Below are 16,438 nucleotides of genomic sequence, written 5' to 3'. Positions count from 1 at the left end.
ACGTTTGTTAAAGCTTTTCAGATTCGGGCTGCAGGAGGAACAGAGGCAGGCTTCTGAATTCCCCTGCTGAGACTTCAACATTTCTGCTTTAATGTGTGTGTGCCAATGTATGTGTGTATAGGTACAACACTGAGGGAGGCCTAAGAGAAACCTGCCCTGATTACATTTGAAGAAACTAATTGCAACATTGCATCTGTTGCCCAAACACAAGTGATGAGACAGGTGCAATGACAGCTAGGAGCAATTACTCTTGGCTAAGAGAGAGACCCTGAAGGATCTATGAAGCAATCTTTGTGTGAGAACACAGCCTTCCCTTATATGCACCTCATCATGGTATTTGGGGGGATGTGGTGGTAGAAAGAGTTCTGTGAAAATAATTTGTCCAGTGTGCCTGGAGAGGTTTTAAATATTTGTTTTTGTTAAATAATAAAAAGACAATGAACTAAACAAGTAAAACATACAATTGTTGCAGAGTACTTTACGAAACTTGTGGATAAGTCTAACAGTCCAGAAAGGGATATTCTAGGAAACATATGGTATTAGGACTGATTTAGGCGTAGGCTAAGCCATTGTTTTTCTCTGCACTTTCCTTAACCTGAGTCTGGTTTAATTTTAAAGCTGTTTAATGCAGTGATTGTCCCCTTGTGGATGTGCACTATATCCAGCTCAGTGGTGTGTGTGTGTGGTTTTGTGTGTGTGTGTATACCATTTATATCAAACTAGTCATGGATGGTAATTGCCAATTTACTTTTAATTTCGGAATTGACTAGACAGACATCAATGCCACAGGAAATACCATCTTTAAAACAACAGTAACAAACAAGACAAACAAAAATCCAACCAGCAAAACAAACTACCACTACTGAGGAGCCATAATGCTTGTTAGACAAACTGATGTTTGTTTGTCTAACTAGTGACACAAAAGCAAGAGAGATTAGGACAGGAAAACAGTAACTCTGTCCAGAACTCAGTGACAAAAGAACTCTGGATTCTTGCATACTTAAAGACTGTGGGGATGGGGACTGTTTGTTTTGTTTTGTTTTTTTTTTTCAGTTTTCAGATTAATTAAACACAGAAAAATGTGGGTTTGTCTTGTTAAGTGACAATTTTTTCCCATAGCAACCACAAGTTCTAATTAAAAACTCTACAATGTGTTCTTTTTGACTCTGGAAGTTATAGAAGTTTCTTCTAAAGTTTTTGTGGTACTAAAAATAAATGTTTTCATGTGGTTTGCTATTATTTTTGTGGTCTTTTAGAATATTTGGCTGGAGTTTCATAAGTGAAGAGCATATTAAACAATTATAGATTGCAATTTCATTTGCTTGAGGTATGCAACTGCTAGGTGAGTTTTCTGGAGCAGGTGCCCATGTCACCAATGATAGGAAATGTAAAGATGGCCTTTTTGGAGGCTCTAAACCAAATGAGAACAACAACTAATTTTCTTTTACTCAATTTTCTTTTTTTTCCACTTAAAATTAGTTTCAGTGTCCTGAAAATATTGGTGGCCTAGTTTACCACAACACTTATAAATACACTGATGTTCTCACAAAATTGTGGATTATATCTATACATAAAAATGTTTTCATGAGAATTCCTATGAACATTTCAAAGATATTCAATTGCACAAGTTTTGTTTTAGATGTAGATTTATATAATAAGAAGTCATCTTTGTGTCAGTTGTTTAAATCATTTGAAGAATTTCTTATCTAGCACTGCTTAATCAATTTTTCCGACAATCCCAGAATGCCTTGACTCACCTCATCATGAGTTACTAGGAACTTAGGTTATCTCTGACACCTTATAGAAACAGACTGTTTTACAATGAAAGCATATTTGGACTTGGAAGTAAACTTCAACTTTTTTTGAAGCCTGCGAGGAGTAAACTTTCTCAGAAAGAGTTAAAGTTTTTATGAATTTCTGTCTGTCCTTTCCTTAGTAACTGTTTTCTTGCTAATATGCAAATAGAATACTGAGTTCTGAAATGAAAATAGAAAATACAGAATACAGAAAATAGTCTTAAATTAAAATAGTACTCAGGCTGTTCACAGAAGTACACTGAACTCTCTGTCCACAGAGAGAAACTGAAAAGATTAGGATAGCAGCTTCAACTGCATCTTAAAAAACTGCCTTTGGCTTCCAGTGATACTGTGAAATGTCAGTGAAACAGTCCTTTGTGTTCATGTGTCTGAGGTCTCCTGGCACTCAGTTTCATGTCTTTCAAGTCATCAGATTGTGAGAAGACAAAGAAAACAAGTGATCACACAGCAGAAAGCTGAAGCATCTTTCAAAAAATTACCGGCAGTCTCGGCTCACTGGGGAGGTCCCATCTGACTGAAAGTGAGCAAAAGTGTTGCCCATCTACAATAAGGGCTGGAAGGAGGATTCAGGGAACTATAGACCTATCTACCTGACCTTGGTGCTGGGGAAGGTTGTGGGGCAGCTCATCCTGAGTGTGATCATGTGGCACATGCAAGACAACCAGGGGATTAGGCCCGGCCAGCATGGGTTTGTGAAAGGCAGGTCCTGCTTGACTGACCTGATCTCCTTTTGTGAAAAGGCAACTGGCTTAGTGGATGAGGGAAAGGCTGTGGATGTTGTCTACCTGGACTTTAGTAAAACCTTTGACACTGTTTCCAACAGCATTCTCATGAAGAAACTGATAGTCCATGGCTTGGATGGGTGTTTGCTGAGTAAAAAACTGGCTGGATGGCTGTGCCTAGAGGGTGGTGGTGAATGGAGTTACATCAGTGATGTCAAGCAATGGAACAAGCTGCCCAGGGAAATGGTTGAATCACCACCATCCCTGGAGGTATTAAAAGACATGTAGATATGGCACTTAGGGACATGGTTTATTGTGGGACTTGGCAGTGGTAGATGTACAGTTGGACTTGATCTTAAGGACCTTTTCCAACCTAAACGATTCTATGATCTAGTTCAGCTACTTGGAGACATTATATAAAGATTCTAGAGATTAAAGGTGAGAGAAATTTTACCAGGTAATCAGATTTATATTTTTCTTGTGATGATTTCAGCAGTGTGCCTGTACTGTATCTTAAATGATAACAATTTCTCCACCATCATAAATGTGAAGGCTGGGTATTCCTCGTGTTGAGCTTATTCTGACTGTGATTGGGATGATCTAGAGGCACTTGGTTCGTGTTTGTTGGATGCAAGTCTTGAGAACTGAGCCAGTTTGTGAATCATATACTTAAGGCAAAAATCCCAACAGCCCTGCTGCCTCCTTTTCTGTAAGCTTGGGCTGCTTTCCTTTCTCAGTTGTTAGGTCATCTTCCCACTGGTTTTGAATAATCCTTGCCGGTGCTGTTTCTCCTTGAAGCTATCTTCTCTGCTTACCAGCACTGTGACAGAAACTGGTTGATATTTATCTTCACTTTTTTATCGGATTCTGCAAAGTGAGTAAAGCAGCAGCTATAAGTAAAAATCCGTGATTATTTTCTATATACATGTGTGTGACTGTTGTAGTCATTTGGTCTACCCAGAAAAAACTCTTTGAATGGTTTGTTTTGAGCTAACTACTGAAAGCCTGTGAAGCAAGAGGAAGTATTAAGATTACTTTATTTCCTCCTTTGTAAACCGTTTTTGTAATCCAGCAGGATTTGCCACTTCTTCCAAAGAATTCCTTTGTCCATCTGTAAACTGGTTTAATTCTTCAAGATTCACTAAAGCAGGACTCATTAATAACATAATATGTTTTACATTTTAGACCAGAGTATCTGTGACTTTTACCAAATCACTTTATTAGCGACTGTTCACTGAGAGATATATCAAACACAACATTTTTGAAGCCAGCATGGTTTATAATTTACTGGTTTTTTTTTTTTACCCCTCAGGTCCCATGTTGGGATTGTAGTGGCCCTTTACATCTGGTTAAAAAAAAAAAGAAAAAGAAAAGAAAAAGCTAAAAGAATAGAGGACAATAGCTACTCTTCAGAAGTAGTAGCTAGAGACTAGGTGGGATATCCAAAGGTGTCTAAAATAACACTGAAGCTTGCATTTAAACAACAAACTCTCGTTGCTGAGTTACATCACAGGTAAGCATGAACAGAAACCAAAAACTGTTAGGTTTTTGACATGCTGTTTCTTGTTTCCCTAGAGAATGAACACAAAAGATTATTTTTTTTAAATTGAATTTTTTTTGACAGGACCTTTGTACTTTCACTGCAAAAGGCAAGAAATCATCTTGCAAGCTACTCTCATACTGTGAAGCAAAGCACTTACTGAAGAACAACTTGATTTTATTATCTTTCTGGTGGGTTTCAGATCATTTATAGCAGTGAACTGAACTTCAGTGAAATAGAAACAGAAAGAAAGAGACACTTTAGTCTTTACATTTGATTAAAAGTGATCCCATCTTCAGCATCAACTGCTGTTATCTATAATTTGGAGATTTAGATCATGAAGCAAAGAGGAGGAAACTTGTCTAGTAAGTCCTGGCACAAAACTAGATGTATACAGATGACTGTTGAGTTTTAAGCTTAGGTGCCCAGGAAACTCCAAACTTCAAACATAGCATCACTCCAGATTTCCAAGGACTGCCTGCTAACCACGTGCTTACCAAGGGATTTACTGAAGCATGTTGAAGAAGATACAGAAATTTTTGAAAATCGGGAACTGAAAAATACATAACTGCTACTAAAACTGGGTAAAATGCATGGAAGTAAATAAGAAGTGTGCTCTGATTTCGTATTGAACACATCCAGCCAACAGGACAATTGGACTCCTTTACTGAGTATTTAGAGTAGAAATAAAAACTAAATAGTGCTCCTCAGTGTAAGTGCGTTACATGGTAAATTAATACGAAATATAGTTATTTTTTCCGTAGGCATTCTTTGATTTTTTTAAATGAAAAAGCCCTCAACCTACACATAAACAAAACCAAAAATCCTACTATAAGTATACAGACTTTTTCCAGCATACATCACTTTCCAAAACCTAAGAATAATTAGGTAGACATCTAAATACCTTGCATGTACACAATAAAACATTTCTTTAGTGAATAGGCTGACACTATGGCAGGAAAACAGTAGGGGAAAAAAGCATGAGATGCATGTACATGTTGGTGCTGATTACAACACACCAACTTTGTTGTCTTAAACCAAGAACATCATCAAACCAATGCCTTTGATCTTAAGCACCAAGGCAAATGAATAGCTATAAAAGACCATACACTGGATTTTCCCCAGTACCGTTCCAGCTGATTATTTGGAATAAGAATTAACAATTAATTAACTTTATTGTAATTCAAAGTAATGTAATTAAGTCTCTAATTTGGTGTGATTTTTAGAACAGATGAGAATGCAATTCCTGTTATATTCCAAGGAAGATAAATTGTCTGGAGGGGGGAGTACACGCGAGCAGTGAGACAGGAGGTTACAGAAGGAGACCATGCTAACAGAGTTATGGAATTTTCAAGAAGAGGTACATATGCCAGAGATTAGAGATGGGTATAAAAAATGCAGGTCAACTGGCTGGCACTGTAGGAAGCAGAACAGGTCTGGTGAACAGAGGCAGAAGTTGTTTGCTGTAGTGTCGTTTGCTATCTGCTTGTGTATTCACCATGAGAACACAGAACTTCAAAGATCTTCTGCCTTTATCTTCTCCAGCCATTTTATTCAATTCTGACATTTGAGAGAGTCAAATCTCTTATCCAGACATCAACACCCTGTATGGCAGATTCTTTTATGAAATTACTGCTGCTCTTCAGCTGGAGGAAAATATCTGGATTTTACACAGAAGACAATCTTTTCAGAATTATTAACAGTAGGGTGGGTACTTGAGAAAAAAAATGTTTCTCTATAATAGCTAAATACATGTTATTCTTTTTGGAACTTGGGAAACTGTTGTAACTTTTCAGGTTGCATTTCAACAATGTATTGCTTATCATTAATCTGCCAGAATTTTAGGACGGTGTGCCCTCGTATTTTGATGTTAAAATATTTTGTAACACCTACTTCACCAAGCAAGTTCAGTGTAATTTACTGTAAAGTAAGCTCTGTTTTCTGGAGTGCATCAAGGGGTGTGGAAAACTGTCTAAATATACCTACACTAGGGACAGAAAACAGAATGACGTAGGAAAAAGAGAGTTGCTGATACCAAAGACTGTTTAAAAAAAATCCACATACTAATTTACTGTATTACCTTATGATAGCTGGAGTGATGCAGAAAAGGATTGTTGGAAAATGAGAGTCATTTGCAATTAAGTATGGGCATAGATATAGATACATCACTCATAAATTTTCAAGTTCCAGTGTGGAGAGAAAGAAACAAGAATCAAAGCCTGTAATACAACTGTCCCCTAGATTTGGAAAAAACTTGCTTCTTATTGTGACCTGAATTTTCCACAGGCCTTTTTTTTATCTCCAGCACATGATAGAATAAAACATTTACTATCCCAAAACTTTAGGAAAGTCAGGATTTCCATCCTTGACATTTAGATCCTCTGCCAAACCACCAAAGTAACCGTTATCCTTAAAACAGAAGATAAATTCCTGTGGCAATGAATAAGCTAAAGAAAAAACAGCAGTGTATTAGAGAGGGGTAAACACAACTATATTTTCTTGAGAACAGTTCCATTGTGCTTCATAAATAATATACCTCATCTCTACTGTTTAATACAATCTTATTGCATCTCACTGAATAATTATTTACATTTCGTTTTAAGAAAGAAAAGTGCTGTCATTGCTCTTGTCTCAGCAGCAGAGTTGTTATAATATGCCAATGTGTTTGGTGGCGTGCTAGCAGTTTCCAGTTTCTAACAACACAAATGCACGATGACCTACAAACACCAAGATCTTCTCTACAGGTTTCATAGACTCCAGAAAGAACAGAAACTTGCTTTGCTGTGCCTGCTGGGTAAACAGATGGCAGTCAACCACAGCATTGTGACTGTTGACTGCAACTAAAACAAGGCAAGAGCTATCAACTCAATCTTCTACTCAGGGGTCATTGAAACCAGGGGTAGAAAAGTCAGAACAAGGGACACATTTCTGCCGAAAGCAACCAGAGAATGGTTCTTCTGTAGTTAACTTTTTATTTGTATGGAACTAGCCACAAGGCCTCTGTTTGCAGATAGCTTTGCTGAATCTACCTGTCATACCTGTTGCCAACCTTTCCAGTTCCAACCAGCCTTGTGTACCTAGTGTTTTATTTTTCAGACTGCCTCATCTTCTTTTCCCATATATCTTTCCTTACCTTCTTTCTTTGAGGCAGTTTTCTGCTTTTTCTCTGTTTTGGCATCTATAAACATTTTCCTGGATGGATCTTATGGTTGTGTGATGACACAGTACCTCCAAAGGAACCACAATAAATCATAAATGCAATATTGCTGAAGACCTTAGAGGGCTCTATCAAGAGACATTATCGTTATAAATAGAAAAGCACTCTTATGGAAAACCACCCTTTTCAAGTGCTTAAGTGAGATTTCTGAGGGTGTACACTTCCTTGGAACAGCTTCAGTTTGACTTAAGAAGTCAGTGCAGAGAAAAGATGCAGAAAATAATCCTGTTGGGCATGTTACTTTGAGCTAAGTCCTCACCTGGAGTAATAGCTCCAAAATTATGCGTATTAAATAACAATGTCTTCATGAAGCTTCTCAGACTGCAAAAAGCCATTTTTTAAGAAAAGTGAATTACAGGCTTCAGACTTCGGCTTGTCTCCTGGAATGTCTGTTGGATGTATATTATAGCCTTGTTTCTGGCTCTGTCTTCTGCTCCTGGATGGATGCTGTACCTGGATGGACACCCTGGATGGACTCTGTACCTGGTCCATCACTTGCCTTGCCTGGGAGTGTCATTCTGCTAAAAGCAGAATCTGGCTCTGCCCACCATTTTCAGTTCCTGTGGGACTGCTCTGGCCTTTGCTACTCCCAGTAATGAATCACTTTTTGATGCAGCTTTTGAAGACCTCAATGCACTATAACTTCCACGTGCAATCTCCCTTGATGCAGCTTTACCAAAATCAAAAAACTGTTCTCAATTCCAGATCATCCTCTGGTAGTTCCAGTATTTTCTTAATACTTTTCCTGGTAGAATGTCAGCCTTGCAGATCATCTTTTACAGAGCCTTTCAAAATTACAGTTGTATTCATTTCCTGTATGCTCTTTTAATAGATGGGAAGTTTAGTCTCAGAGATCCATTTATAATGTACCCATCTTTTCACTTAAAAAATGAAGGGTTTTATTTTTATCCAAATTGCCTATGTGTACCTGGTGTACTAGAACCATTTTAATTTTATCTTAGCATTAGACCTCTTTTCTAAAAGCCAGAGGTATAGCAAACTCAGGATGCTGTTACTTTCTGCCTTGCTATGTTTTAGATTTGAAAAGGTCATTTGAGAAACATTAGGCCACACCGAAGTGGCCTAAGAAGGAAGAAATACACTGAGTTGCCAAGTGGACTGTCCCTGTAAAAAGGCAAAATAAATCCAAAGTCATTTTTAGGGCATTATAGTAGGAGTTCATCCTCTTCCTGGACAGCTACTACTTCTTCAAGAACAAGGACACAAGTGTGGGATGGGTTATGATGTAAAAAGGTCTTCCTCAAGTTGTGCCCGTAAGTATCAGTCTTTAATGTTGCCTTGACTTCAGAAACAACTAAAACATCAGACTGCTATCAGCATCATTCTCCTACTGAGTCCAAAATACAGCACTGTACCATCTACTAAAAGAAAAGTAATTCTATCCCAGCCAGAACTAGGACTTTTCTCCCTTTGTAAGGACTGATTCCACAGTTGACATCTTTTTCAGAAATCTGCTGTAGTGATCTAATATCACAAGTGTGCTTTGGAAAAAATATTTCTAATAAAGCATCTACTTTACAGTCCTTATTGTTTTCTTTGCCATATTTATTTGTCAGGGTGAATTTAGTCTACAGTAGAATAATTTTTTTGAATGCATTGTTATCCAACACTTCAGTCAGAGTAGTGTTTTTCCTTGATTGATTTTCTGTTATTAAGGCACATTTTTATGAAGCAAATTGTTTCAAGGTGTCTTTTTAATTACTGATTTTCAAATACAAATGTGAAAGTGTTAAAGTCCCAAAGTTCAGGCCTACACTCTCCTTCTCTTGAGGCCACTGGCAGGTGCAAAACAAACAAGTTTTTTCAACTTGCTGTGAATGCAGCTGCCTTCAAGTTAGCCACAGTGACCCTACAGCAGCTTCAGGTGTTTTCCCATCTAGCTGATCATACAAGTCTGTGGTTATTGTTTTATGCTCTCTCCTCTACCTTCTCTTCTGACACCTGTTTTTGGTTCCTGACAACTTTGCCTGTTTGCAGAACTGCAAAGCTCTTCTCATTCAAATCACTATTCTTCTAATTCTGACCTGCAGGAAATCGTTACAGCCTTCCACTGTATTGCAGCTCACCCGTGGTGCCAGTTAAAAGCCTGATGCAATGATCTGCCTGCTGATCTGCAGGCAGCTCTACAGACTCATCAAAACCTGTGGGTGACCTTCACTTACATGATTCTAGACCAGTATTCTGTCTAGGTTCTTCTATATCTTCCAATCTCTGAGCATAGAGGTAAATTAAGTTATCTTTGCAGAGTCTTTTCTGAGTACAAAAATACTCAGGTGCAGAGAGCTTATGCTCACTAGGACGGGAACTCCAGTCACTTTTTTACAGTCTAGCAATTTAACCTGGGAGATAACCGTTCACCTCTGCGTCCTGTTTTCAGTACTATGGTATGATAGGTGAGCTAAAGTAAAACAGGAACATGACACATGAGGAATCTATTCAAAGTTACACACGGAGGTGGAGAGAGGGTGGGAATTTTCCAGTGATTACACCCTGGCTCATGAGACTTAAATATCCGAAATAGTCTGATAACTAATGAAATTTGTTTGCTTAGCTAACTCCCCTGATTAGTTCTGAGGAGGTGTGTGGCTTTCTTTCCGCTTCAGGGAATTTCTTGTATAAGTTTCTTCTGAAGGTGAAAAACATTATATTTCCCTAAATGCAGCTGGCTCTGACAAACAAACTCTGAGAATCAGACTCCATGTTCAGCAACTGAATTTTCAGTCTCATATGGTTTGATGGTTTCCTCTGCTACAGAAGTTCTTTCTCCTTTTCAATACATACCTTGTACAAGTTGCTAGCTCACACTTCAGCCTATATAACAGTATCTAAAAAGTACACCTTTTTTCAGAGTAAACCCATTCAGCTGCGACATCTCATTCCAAAATTTATCTATGTGAATCTCTCGCATTGTATAAAAAAAGACAGAATTATCACAACCACTAGTTTGAATGGCAGAAACTCTTTAGAACACCAGTCTTTTTGTCCAGAAATTATTTGGATTGTCATCTAGATTTGGGGTTGGTTTTTAACAGTTCAGCAAATTGTAGTGTTCATGCATGGTGATCTAGGCTATAAATTGTTCAGTACACAGAACAGGTCATCTCTTGACAACACCAAACTCAACAGATCAGATACTGTAAGAACTTTTGTGTAAATTAATTTTTAGGACCTTCTATTTTTGTGTTGGTTTTGATTATCTGGAGACATTTCTAAAGACTTAATGGAAGAATACTTTTTTTCCTTTATGAAAGGAAAGGTCTGAGACTGGCATAGTATGAAAGTTAGGCAAGCTGAGTGAAATCAAGAAGTTTTGCTATAAGCAAAGAAAGTAGAACATTAATAGTTCCTCTTTATGCATGTCACGTCTCCTTTGAAAGTAACTATTTGAAATGCGGACTACAGCTCACTATTAACATGGGCCCAGAAAGAGAGATGAATTAATACTTCTACTGGTTTAATGTCTTGCTGGACTAGCTGCATTTTAGCAAACAGAACTCATTTTCAGGACGAAATGTGCTGCCTCAGTTCTCCTACTTTTTAGACATGGACAGTAATGCAACATTTGTTGTTTCCTGTCTGCATATATGTTGTGTTTTCTGCTGCCGTAATAGGTCTATCACATCCGAATCAGATCACACTTCGGTGATGTTATTTGATTTCTCATCTGACATTGCCAGTAAATCTGTATATAGAAGAAGGAAACAGAGTATTGCATGGCAGCCGACAAGGCTCAGAAACTCTTTTTTTGTCCTTCTCAAAGACATAAAGAGGAAGAACCCACTCGTCATGAAAACAGGATGTGACGCTCCTCAGGCTGTGATCAGAGGTGCATGCAAGGAGATTTCTCACTCCAGTTAAATCTTGTGGAGTAAATGATAGCTGCCCATAATGGAAGAATACAGGTTTTCATCAGGTTCTTGTTATGACTGTAATGGCCTTGCCTGGTGAACTTTGAATGCAGAAGTATTTTTTCTTGGCATCCAGCATCTTAACATTATGAAGAGGCAAATAAGACATCTCTTGACTTGCAAGACTCCGGCTTGCAGATTTTGGGAGAATATGCACTTCCAAACAAGGAAATTCAATTTACTGTTTCCTTCAGAAGGAAGAGGGAGACTTTGGTGCATGCTTTATATTCCTAATTCATGCCCTGAGATTTCTTAGTCTTTTGGACTGTCAAAATTATTGAAAATCATGGAAGCTAATGACAGAAGTCTCAGATGTAAAAAGGAGCATATAGATGTTAAGCTTCTTGCAATACATGGAGAACTGGGCTGGAAGCCAGCCCGGTTGTTCAAGACAAAATGATAGAAGCAAGTAGAGAAGTAATTCTTAAATCGTGCCTTTTTTTCCTGGGCTTGGAATTCTACTTTAGTCATTACTTGAGGTACATGGAAACCTGTAATTCCTGGTAAGAAACCCTCTTCTAGAGTTCGGAGGCCCATTTGCCCTTGCAGTCAGGATTCTGGCTCAGTGGTGGTGTTTTTAGCATGCATTTCTCTGAAAGGAAATCTGACACTTAGACTTGCTCAGACAGCAGGAGACCTTGGATCAGTGCTTGCTTCTGACAAGGGTTCACCTTTCCAGTAAAAAAGCCATAGATAGACCAGAGGTTAAACTGGCACCTGGTTATCTCTACCCATATCATGTGGAAGGCCATCCTGGAGTCATGGTTCTCAGGAATAAGCCTATGCCTTATTAATCATTACTTCCTATAAATAAGAATTGTCTTACTACCAGTAAGTACTGGGTGGACAGTAATTAATATTTCCCATCAATGATAAGAAATCTGATAACTTTCCAGGTCTTGTGATCTCAGTATATTTTGCAATTGGACCTTCCAAGCATATTCAGTAGCAGAAACCAAAATCAACTGACTGACACAACCATGGAATGCTGAGATAAGATTGTTGGCATTCATAGCCTTGAGCTGAGAGCCCCCTGAATCCTTCCTGGTTTGTATGAGTCTGTTTTGGTCTGGTTCTATGTAGGTACACATTTCTTGGTTTTGCTGTTTAACAATGAATAAGTGCTCTGCCTTTCTTAAAGAAAGGAAGGGCCAAGCATCTATCAGGGAAAGTAGACATAACCCTCCTGCCTGCAGCATGTTTTTCAGAGGGAAGTGATGTCTCCCGCAAAAGAAAGGTGTAAATATCTTATTTTCTTCCTTTCTGTCATAATACTCAATGGGAGAAGGGGAAAATGTTGTCTTCTAAATGATTGGTGCCACTTTCTACAGATGTTTCTTTATTAAGCATAATGATAGAGTAGTTAACATTTGAAAGTGCCAAAGGAAATGCAGCATACCGTGGCTTCATTGTCTGTCTCTCTGGGTGAAATAATCCTGGCCAGAGATGAGATGTGTGTCAGTGAAGGAACCTGTCCCATACTGTGTGTGGTAGCTCACAGCCAGTAAAGCCAAGAGAAGTCTTGGATTGTGAGGAGCTGGACTGAGATAATAGCAAAGCCTGCACGCATGAGTTACATGAGAATGATTATTCCTGTCACAGAGTTTTCCATGATTATACTACATAGCTACAATGCACGCAAACGTTGTCCTGCTATAGCAACATGACTCATTTGTTCTTTTAAAGACATTTCTATTACATCAGGGAGACAATTTTTGGAAATCTGATAATTTTCACTGAGTCAGTTAACTGTCTTGTCTTTTCCAAGGGTGCCTGGTTATCTTCTGAATAAGCTTGGAGAATGTGATGCTGAATGACTATTGCTTTGGTCTGTCTGTCTACTGGCAGAAAATACCCTGAATAAATACAGGGTTTGTATGCCATGCCAGTGTTATTCATGCACGTACTATTTGAGAAATAGAGCAATTTAGCAAACCACTAGTTTTGTTTCCCAATAGTAAGTTTAAGGATGTGCACTGAGGAAGAGATAACTCCTCTTTCTCAGAGGACTTTCTGGTTGGTTTTGCTTGCAAAAATAATTCTTGAATTGGTACAGAATAGCTCCATAAACAAAGTCAGAATACTTCTTTGTGTTATACAAACTACATTTTATGAAAAAACAACTTCGTATCACAATAAATAAGTCATAAGTAGTAAATTTTAAAGATTTTTATATGTTGATATGATAAAAATATGAGGTGGTCTACTGTCATGTTGTCTACTTCAAAATTATTTTTTTTATAACTATATGGTCCTAGGTATTTTCACTGAATTTCTGGAAACTTCTTAACTAGAATTTTTTACCAAAAATGATCTGAAGAAATCAAGATTATATCTACTTCTATCTATGTATAATTTTATTGGAAAAGTTTATAATAGAAAGCTGTGTCTGTGTAAGTGCATGTTGATGTGTGTGCTACTTAACAGAAGAAGAGGCAGAATTTCTTGTTTATGAAACATTAAGCCCGCAGTAGTCATTCGATAGAAATCAGAGCCAAAAAAAAAAAATCCCCGTGGGTAATATAAAAAAAAAAATCTCACCTGCATACTGTCCACATGATTTGTGTGTAAGTGGACAATGATAAACCCTTGTCACTTGAAAATATAAAAATTAGAGTGAGGCAGAGCTATGTTTACAAAAAAATATATCTCTTTTTAAAATGGCTCTAAGGATAACACAGACACTGATTTTTAAATACAATACTGGCTTTGTTGCTTCTCTTAGGTAACTATTCTGCAACAAAAAAAAAACTATCTGTTTGCTATAGTCATGGTGTACTCAAGAGGTATACAAGCAGTGCTTGTTCTAATTCTCAAATTCAGGTAAATCTCAGCCTAAGTACTTGTGAAATGGCTCTTGACTACCTTGAAGCGAGTAAGAGTTACTGTACAGAAACCGAACAGCAGGGAATTCCCCAGGCTTGGTGCTTGTTAACTTAGAAACACTGATTACCTTAATATAAATTGCTTAAAAATGTCTCCTCCATCTCTGGAAAACCTAGTTACGCAAGCTGAAAGGCCAGCAGACCACTGCTGCCTTTATGGGTAGTCTGATCTATTGCTAATACTGTAAACATTCCTGTGACCTGAGTGTGGAGTTACAAAGTAGGAGGTTTTCTCAGCGTCGCAGCAGGCAGAGGCAGCTGAATTAATAACTTCTCACTTATTAATGCTACTCTTACAGGATCACCATAACCAGCTCATAAGAAGTAACATGCCTCAGCTTGCTGGGTTGCCTTTAGTTTTAGTTTCCTGCTTGCAAACACAGCTCTTGTTGCAGCAAACAGGAGCATTCTGGGCTTTGGATTCATCTTAAAGTACTTACAAAATTTTTAAAGAAATTATTCTTTAGAATACTTACTCTATTCTAGGAGTCTTTCATGTTTTTATTAACACAATATATTTGCACAAAATCAGATGAACCAAACACCTGTGAAAACTGGAACAGAAATTGCAACTTCACGCAGTAATATGATATCTACTGCATTGAACTGCAGGTATGTCAAGATTAAAAATAACAACAGAGAGGTCCTAATTAACAGATATACACTGTTTTGACAAACAGCAGCTTTTGAAATATTAATTCACTGGATCAAGCACTCTCAAATCCTGTCTCCTCTGTACGAAAGACACATATGCAATTTGTTTTCTGTATTTATTTACTTTTGTTTAAAAATGTAGTATTCCTAATATCTCCACAGAAGTTTGCATGCAAATCATCATCTAAGATTCTATTTTTCTAGGACTCACTGATCACTTCTGGCTGGTGTTTGGAAATAGAGTAATTGGAAGAGTAAAGCAAGAGTTATATCACCCTGGATTTTGTTCTGAGGGGGGTACTGCATACTTTGATCTGCTGATGCAAGCCAGAAAACAATGTACAGACCTACAAGAGGGTGCAGAAAGCACATGGGAAAAAATAGCATAGGAACTGCAGGCACAAAAATGTCTATGCATGTATCTGGGGGCTAGTTTTGTATTTCTGTAAAGCAAAACTTTATTTTAAAATATTCTGCTGTGGAAAAAGACCAGTTAGGATCTTTAGCACTTGAGGAAATATAGCACTTGTTTTCTACATACTTTTTCTTTTTTTCCCACTCAATGCATCATAAACTTGTTCTGGAAAATTTTTTTAAATTTTTCTTTAACTGGGAAATTATTACAGGAACAGCCAGAAAAAAAGCAATAATTACGTAATGCATTACAAAATAAGGTACTGTTGAAACCAGAAAAGCAGCAAAGCAACCTGCTTGTGGCTTATTCCCTGTGAGAAAAACAGCTCAGGGTGTGACTGGGAAGAGGAGGTTTATGCCATGGAAATGTAGTAATCACCACCCATGAATAAGGAGCTGTTGAATAATGGGCAATGAAGTTTTGGGGTGCAGATGACTAACGGCGGACCTTATTTCATCCTCTGCATCCTGCTCATTACTCTGAGAAGGGCTCTCCATATTTTTTGCCCATCTGGCTGTGCATTTGGCTTTAGTCAGGATTAAATCAACTGCATACAGAATGCTGATGACTAACTTGCTGTAACTATTTGATGAACATCTTTTTGCATTTAAGCGCAGGACCCAGAACTCTGATCAGATTCCAAGTCACTGTGTTCTTCTTCCTTAAATTGTCACATACATTCATCTGAAATAAAAAATTGTCAAAACAATATGCTTTCAATCAGTTGCTGTATTGCAATGACAAATTTATCCTTAAATGTAGCCTGAAGTTAGAGTCAATTGATGATGAAGGACAAATTGCCAAATAAATGGCAATTGTCCATTAAAAGTACCCATATAATAAATATTGCTCTGTAAAACTGGTAGATAGAGAAAATTAAATTGATGTGGTTTGTGGTGTTTTACTTGGTACTTTTAAAGTTGAAATGTATATTATACAGTATATCTGATATGGATAGCAAAGAGCATCATAGGTTAGTTTGTTTCATTTCAGTCAAAAGGTAACAGCAAAATCATGTGAATCATTAGCTATCAAATATGCAGGGTACTAAAATAAAATTTCTGTCTCTTAAAGAGGCAAAACTGGTGGTGCTTGCAACATAGTGATCAGGAAATTAAAAAAATAAAATGTTGCTAGAATGGAAAGTAAACCTACTCGGAAAGCGAACTTCACTATTAGAGGCTACTATGTTAATTACATTTCTGTTGAATAATGCTGGATTGGCAGCTTAGAATATGAAGAGGTTTTTAATTAAGAAA

The sequence above is a fragment of the Corapipo altera genome, unplaced genomic scaffold, assembly GCF_003945725.1.
Source record: "Corapipo altera isolate COAL_440 unplaced genomic scaffold, ASM394572v1 23b, whole genome shotgun sequence".
NCBI lineage: Eukaryota > Metazoa > Chordata > Aves > Passeriformes > Pipridae > Corapipo > Corapipo altera.
The sequence above is the reverse complement of the archived record's forward strand: the minus strand, read 5'-3'. Positions refer to the sequence as shown.